Here is an 8,519-nt window from a genome sequence, read left to right on the forward strand (position 1 = left end):
AGCAGATGGCGGCTCTAGTGTCCTGCGCTACGTTTGCACTAAACAAGATTCTGGATTTTTGCACATTGATTGCCTGACCCGAAGCCTATTCATAATCTTTTAGGATATTTAACACAATCTGACCCTCCCCCATAGAGGCATTGAAAAAAAGGAAGTTGTCGTCAGCAAATAGAAGATGTGTGATGCTAGGCGCCCCGCGAGCTATACAGCAACCCCTAAGGGTGCCGTTTGTTTCAGCCTTGCTTAGCATTCTAGACAGAACTTCCGAGCACATAATAAACAGATACGGGGAGAGGGGGTCACCCTGGCGGAGCCCACGGTTAGGGATAATTGGGCCAATCATGTTATCATTCACAGCAACAGAATAAGAGACAGTTGAGACACATAGCATAATCCACTCAATCCACTTGTCATGGAAACCCATTCTGATCATAACAGCTCTAAGAAAGCCCCAATCAACCCGATCATAGGCTTTACTGATATCTAATTTCAGTGCAACATTACCAATTTGGCCCAATTTTTTCTTTTGCATGTAGTGCAGAGATTCAAACGCAATGAACACATTATCCACAAGACTTCGACCCGGGACAAAAGCCGATTGGCTTTCAGAAATGATGTCAGGCAGAATGATTTTGAGCCGATTGGCTAAGACTTTTGCAATCAATTTGTACAAGACATTGCACAGAGAGATGGGCCTAAGGTCAGGCATAGCCTCAGGCTGGTCACACTTTGGAATCAAAACAATTATGGTATCATTTAGGGAAGCAGGGAATTCATTACCGGACAGCCAACTGACACAGGCGTTAAAAACTTTCGGCCCAATTAACTTCCAAAAGGGTTGGAAAAATCCAGGATTAAGCCCATCAGGCCCTGGGGATTTATCCGGGTGCATTTGGAAAATAGCAATTCTAAATTCCTCAATATCAAACGGAGCAATCAACACATCATTAAAAGCAACAGTCACCAGGGTTGGCACCACATCCACAATATCATAATTTAAAGCATTAGAAGCAGAGAACAATTTATCAAAATAGTTCTTGGCGATAGAATTCATACCGTCGACATCAGAACACTGAGCTCCAACTTCATTCTTCAATGAATTAATTCTATTTGCTTTCTTTCGGGCTCTTACACAAGCGTGAAAATACTTCGAATTTGTGTCTCCCCCCCACAAGCCAGAAGGTCTTAGACCGTTGCCTCCAATAATCTTCTTCCATTTCAAGAACCTGCTCGAGCTGTTTTCTAATTTCCCCATATTTAGTAATTGAATCACTGTCTGTGCGATCCCTGAGCCTCAACAGATCAGCCTTGTATCGTGAGATTTTCTTTATGAAACGTTGCTTATAGTTTCGCCCCCACTGACCCATAGCCGATGCACATGCTTCGAGCTTCGGCACTATCCCAACTCGTCTAGTCCTCTCCCAACTAGACCGAATGAAATCCGTGAAGCCAACTTCCCGGATCCAACCCATCTCAAACCTGAACCGCTGCTTGGTTCTAATTTGCGTGTAAGTCTCCCTTTTAAGCATGATCGGCGAGTGATCCGAGTATGGGCTGATCAGATTCTACAGAGTGAAATCATGAAATAGATTAATCCAGGATGTCGAGGCAAAAGCCCTATCCAACCTTTCCTGAACCCAGTGATCAGTACCACGCCCTCTATCCCATGTGAAATTACTGCCTTTAAGGGGAATCTCATGAAGAGAATTTTGCAAAAGAGCATCAGCAAAAGCTCTAATTAGATAAGCAGGGAAAGCTGCACCCCCTCTCTTCTCAGATTGGTCTAGAATACAGTTGAAATCTCCTAAGATTACCCAAGGGAGGATAGAGGAGGATGCAATTGCATTAAGCAAACTCCAAGATTTCCTGTGATCATTCCTGTTGGCAAAACCATAAAAACAGACACACCTCTAATCCCCATGCACCAAGTCCCGGACAGTTACCTCAATATGATGATCTGAATACCCTGAAACGCTGACATCCAGACTATTCCTCCAGAGCACAGCCAAGCCGCCACTATGCCCATTACAGTCAACAACAAACTTTCCTTCAAAATTAAATTTTCGTCTTAACATTTCAATCTTCGAACTAAGAACTAGAGTTTCAATAAGAAAGACCAAATTAGGGTTGTGAGATTTGATTACATCTCCAAGGCATCGAACTGCCCAGGGGTTCCCCAGACCCCGGCAGTTCCAACTGATGCAATTCATAATGTTCGGCGAGCCTGCTCCCCAGGCTTCATCGTTTCAGATGTCAATAGAGCTGCTTTATCCGCATCAAACTTGGAAGGAGTAGCTCCGGGAAAGTTTTTCGGGGTGGTTACAACATCAGTGTTCAGGCCATGGTTAGCTGTAACATTTTCCATGCCATCCCTTCTTCTTTTTTCTGTTCAATTAAATCCAGGGACTTATCCTCCCCTGTCTCCATATCGACCAGGCTTTCACTGACCGAAGCATTTGTAACTTTTTGTGTTATATCTGACAGGGGCCTTTCTTTAAACTTAGGGAGCTGCATAGGTTGTGTTAGAATTGATTTGCCTCGTTTGTCTGCGCTAATGTGAGAGGTATTCTAATTCGGAGGAGTTGTTACAACTTTCCTCGGGTTTCCAAAACTCAGCTTTGGCTGCCCACCTGACCCTCTAGCACCCCCTGCATCTCTAAGCCATTTCGAACTCGGCTTGTCCCCCCCTCTTCTTACCGGGGCCCGGATCCATTCCCCCCACTCCCTCGTGATGCTGCTCGGATCAGAGTTGAACGGCTTCCCACAGAAGCGCTCTGAATGGCCGATGAGGCCACATAGGTAACAAAAGGTAGCTAGCCGCTCATATTTGAAGTGAATATAAGCCTCTTCATTTCTAGACTTTTGGATTAGCTTCCATCTTTTCAGGGGTTTTCGGATGTCTACTAGCACCCGAATCCTCATATATTGGCGTCTATTCCCAGAATTGTTCCCGTCATATTCAATAAATTCACCAATAAAGTTACCAATTTGCTTCCCTGCTATCTCGGACATAAATCCTATAGGCAATTCATAGACCTGGATCCAAAACGGGACGTGGAAAAGGGGGATTTCTGCCGCCGCTGCTTCCGCCGGCCATTCATCCTAGACCAATAGGTGATTGTCAAACGACCAAGGCCCTCCGACCACCACTCGGTCTCTGTCAATTTTGTGGAAAAATTCAAAGCTGTATAGATTAGTGTCAATTACCGTAATTGCGACTCCCTCCCTGGGCTGCCACACGTCCGCCATCGTTTTCTGCATCGTACCAACATTGATGTTCTTCTCAGTGACGAATCTCCCAATCATACAGAAGTTGCTACGTTGGTTTTCCGTCTGTGGTAAATCACCAAGGAAGTTCAATAAATCGTCTTCCCCGGCTTCAATCGATAGGTTCTCCATCCCACTCTCCATCGCAAAAGAGGAAATGAACAGGAAGTGAACGGTGGCTCTTACAGAGAAGAGAGATTTAACCCTTACATGGAAGGGGCGGCGCAAACCCTTACAGAGGAAGGGGAAAAAAAACTCGTCTCTAGAGTCTATGTTACAACCCGTTTATTATTATTACTTATTTTATAAATTTCAATTTTAATGATTAGAAATTGAAAATAATACTCACTATTTAATTGATATTTCATTTCATCCATTATTATATATTGATATTATTTGTAGTGTAACAACATACATAATTTGAACAGCTTTCAACAGATAACCCGGATTAATCTGATATAAACAATACATAATTAATGTAATTGATTTATTTAAAATAATTGGTGTCTTAATAACTAATCAAATTTATTTAAAAAAACTAATCAAATTATCCTAAATATAAACTTATTAAATTTAGGCCGTTTCATTCTAAAATTCTAAGAAACCTAAATTTCACGCTAACTAATAAAATTCATTTAATATTGACCAGATGAATTCACCATTCGTGTATATAATATAATTTAATTTCAAATTAATTGAAGATGGCTTTTATGAAGCACATAGTATATGTGCAAATGCAAAATCTTGACGTTTCTCTAAAACTAAAATACGAAATAGATTATGATTTTGGTTGATTTAGCTTCCCTAGATTTTGGCCTTTTGTATGGGAAAATAGGCTAACGTATAGCAGCGGAAATATAAAATTTTTTAACCTATTTCCATAAACCATAAGATCCGTTAACCGTTATTTCATATAAAGGGGTAAGAAGAAATACCTTTTGATGTTCTATCTACCGTTGCAAACGAAGTGCCCACAACTCTTACTTCGAGTTCCCGAGCACAGAACAAAACAAATATAAGATCAAGTTAGAATCAACCGTTGAATAGCAACCAAAGTAGATTGCCTCTAATTAATCAATACAAGATCAAGGATAAAGAAAGAAAGATGAAATCAATTGAATCGGTTGGAAGCGGTGGATTGTTTCGTCCTCAACAAGGGGTGTCGAAATTCTCTCTTCCGGTTGCACTGTGTATTTCGAAAATTCCAGTAGGGATTTGCTTAGTGGATTTCGAAAATCCCATATGAGGGGTTATTTATAATCTCTTGTATCTAATCCCTAGTTAGATAGAATTAGGTTATTGAAATAAGAATTCTATTCGGAATAGGATTCATAATTATTATCCATTAATATATCTAATATATAAAGGATAATAATAATAACCTTATTGGATAATAATAGGAGTAATTTAATCTAATTAAAACTCCTAACTCATTTATTCTTTAATTAATTTAATTCATAATCCTAATCTAATTAGAATAGATAAAATCAAATTAATTATTTATGTATATACATACATAAATTTCGACCCCTACCATTACTAGGCCTTACTGGGCTCAGTTGGGCTTCCATCAATTAATTAACATCTGTCTCTCTTTTGGGTTCCAAGTCTTATGTGTGACCCATTAGGTTCTTATTGCTTCTAGCCGTATGCAACCATTAAAATTAACTTTCAAAGAATTATATTTAATCTTTGCATAACGGAATGATGTACAGAGTATGTGATTAGCAAGTCCGTAATCATTCCCCTAGAGCTATAAGAAGACAGGTTGATTCTGTCGTTGACCTTTCAGTATTAGTTACGGTATAATTCGATCCTTTATCAACTACGTCCTTGAACTGAATCTTATGACTATGGGTAATGTCAAGTCACATATAGCGAGACGTTCGTTTTACTTGTACAGGCCGAGTCAACTCAAAATAGATAGGTTAAGTGAAATCTGTATTTCAAGTCTTAAGATATCACCTTGCAAGGATTTAGAGTCGAGTCTTCCACAAGCGATCCATGGACATATCTCCCATTTATCGGGAGTGATAAATGCTCAATCCAATATATAACGATCCCGCAATCACTTCCTGTGATACCCAACGTCTGCTGTTCACACCCTAGAGTCATCTCTGTTAAGGATCGTGTTACACCAGAGTCAAAGCGTCACATTCCGTAATCCAGAATACCAATTAATATTCCTTTGAGTCTGAGGATTATTTACACCTATTAATACCAATGAGATGAACAGGTGACAAGGATGAATCTACCCATCCTGTTATCTCAAACCGGGTCCCCAATCCTAATGAACTACTTTTCATCGGATCCATGTAACTGTCCAGATATCTGTATATATGAAGCTTGTGAGATCAGCTTTCTGTCGGACAGAAGACATTGTTACATTCAAGTCTCAACAGTGATATATCAATCCTAAACATATCACTTGACTTGGGGTGGTTTTAAGTTTATTATAAAGTTTTGTCTCACTTCATGCTTGTATGAACACTTTATAATCACTTTAAAACAAACTTACGGATTTCCTTTTATTAGACTTTATTTAGTGCTTAAAAGGGATTGCCTTTATATAGTTATAAAACATATATCTCATTAAAACAAATGATATAAAGAACAATTCATTTACATTAAGTTTGTATCCTAGAACAATTGTCTATAGGACACTAAACCCCAACATTTTGTTCAACGTTAGATGTTAGAAAAGGCGTGGTTGTATTTATATCTTCTTTCTTCATTTTGTTATGCACCTAAATGACAAATTAATGCAAACGTTTGATCAGTTTAAAGAAATAATAAGAGAACAACAATGTTATTTTGGCACCTTCTATTTTGCTTCTTTGTTTTTTTTTTGAAGTACGTGTTAAAAAATTGTACTAGTATTTTTTTACTGTAATTGGTGATTTAAAATCAAATGATGATAAGGAATAAACTTAAAATTCATGCGGTTTGATCAAAACGATACTAATCTATGGAATATATAATTAAAGAACAAAAAAATACATTATATTGAACTTGAATTAAAAGAAGGAATTGAGAAATTTCAATTTGATGATGTCTATGGAAAATTTATTAGAGTTGTCTGTTTTTGGGTTTGACGGTATAGACATGTTTTCGTAACATGCTCCCTTATTATTGATATTTCTGGTGGTAACTTCATGTATCTCATCATGAAACCATATTCACCATTATGAACATGTTTTTCACCTCGAGTAATTGTTCTTGTGATCCGTGGTCTGCATAAGCTTCTGAATAACTTTCCATAATCTCTCGACTAAGGAAGAAAAAAGTGCACCAAGAAATATATCTTAAGAGAAATGCATCAAGAAGGAAAAATGGTGCACCAGGAAATGTACCTCAACTGAAGTGTGTCGAAAAGGAAAAAAGGTGCACCGGGAAATGTATCTTAGGAAAAGTGCATCGATAATGAAAATGGGTACACCAGGAAAGGTACATCAGGGAAGTGAATCAAGAAAGAAAAATGGTGTCTAGAAAAAGTACCTCACGGGAGTTTCCTAAGAAGTTACTCCAAGAAAACGTTTCCTAAAAGGTATTCCTGAGGAAAGTTTTCCAAAATGTTTTTCTCATAAAAAGTTTCCTAAAAGTTTTCTCTAGGAAATGTTTCCTCATGAAAGGTTTCCGTGAGGAACAGTTTTCACATTGTTAACAATTAAGTCATTTTTATCTTTTAAAAAAATAAATTTTCATATTGACAAAACACATGCTCGAAATCGGATTGGAGTTGCGTAAATGAACTTAAACATGAATTTAGTTTATAAATTGTCACATTAGTAAAACAAAACATGACATACCCACTATATGATTTATGATTTCGATATGATTTGGGATAATACAATCTCAGTCAAAGACAAACAACCTTTTATTGTAAATATTATCTTATAATTAGTTAGCTATTATTTTTTAATTAGTTAGCTATTATCTTGTATTAACATTAGCTTAGATTTGATTTTTTAATTGGTTGAGAGCATACCTATGACTAGGGAGGTAATGGGTTCGAATCGCATTCGGATGGGGTGGGGATTTTTCTTTCTTCTTTAATGTAATCATATTGTGCGCAAATTTTTTTTTAAAAAAATGTATTTCAAATATTTTTCTATTGTAATCATATCTCTGTAACTGTCTTTAATAACTCATCCTTAATCAATCAAATTCAGTTGGAAACTCAAACCTTTTATGGTATCAAAGCAATTGGAGATTTAACAACCTTGAAATACCAAATTTTTATCTCTTTCCTCCAAAATTCCAGCCTGACCATGTCTTCCAATAGAACCACCGACACCAAACAAAATCACCCATATCCCCTCTCTCAAATACAAATCTCACCTCTCAGGTCTCCTAAAAATTAACCGTGACCAATTATCTGTTATGGCATACTCAGATAATGCCAATTTGGAAACCAACGGTTGGTACATCATGTTGATGCAACCAAAGTTCATCACACAAAGGAGCTACCTACTAAATGGCATACTACTATGCATATGGAATATAATGCACTAATTACCAATGGTATGTGGGAGTTAGTGACATGTTCTAATGCAACAAATGTTATTGGCTGTAGTTGGTGTTTTCGTATCAAATTAAACCCAAATGGAACTATGGATCGTTATAAGGCTCGGTTGGTAGCCAAAGGCTTTCATCAGCACCCCAGACTTGAGTTTGTCCAAACATTCTGTCCCGTGATTAAACCCATAACTATTTAGGTAATTTTATCCATTGTTCTCTCAAATGGTTGGAATATACATCAATTAGACGTATCTAATGAGTTTTACACAGTTATATTGATTAGGTCATTTATATGGAGCAACCTCCGAGTTTTATACATCCTCAATATCCAACTCATGTGTGTAAATTGAAAAAAATGTATATATGGGTTTAAACAAGCATCGAGAATGTGGCATAAATGTTTAACAATTGTTCTCAATGAGCTTGGTTTTCAATGTTTTAGAGTTGATTCATCTCCTTACCATCTCCATCAAAAGGATATTCATTTTTGCTTGTTATATATCGATGACATATTAATCACTGGTTCTGATTCGCAAGCAATTGATCGTCTTATTACCAAACTTTAGTTGACATTTGCAATTCGGGATCTTGGGAAACTTAATTATTTTCTTGGGTTAGAGGCAAACTGGACAACAACCACATCACATTTAAATCAGCAAACTAGCGGAAAAATGGACTATGGTGACACTTTATTTGCTACGATTTATATACAAAACCGATGCCAAAGGTCT

The sequence above is a fragment of the Euphorbia lathyris genome, chromosome 3, assembly GCF_963576675.1.
Source record: "Euphorbia lathyris chromosome 3, ddEupLath1.1, whole genome shotgun sequence".
NCBI classification, from domain to species: domain Eukaryota; kingdom Viridiplantae; phylum Streptophyta; class Magnoliopsida; order Malpighiales; family Euphorbiaceae; genus Euphorbia; species Euphorbia lathyris.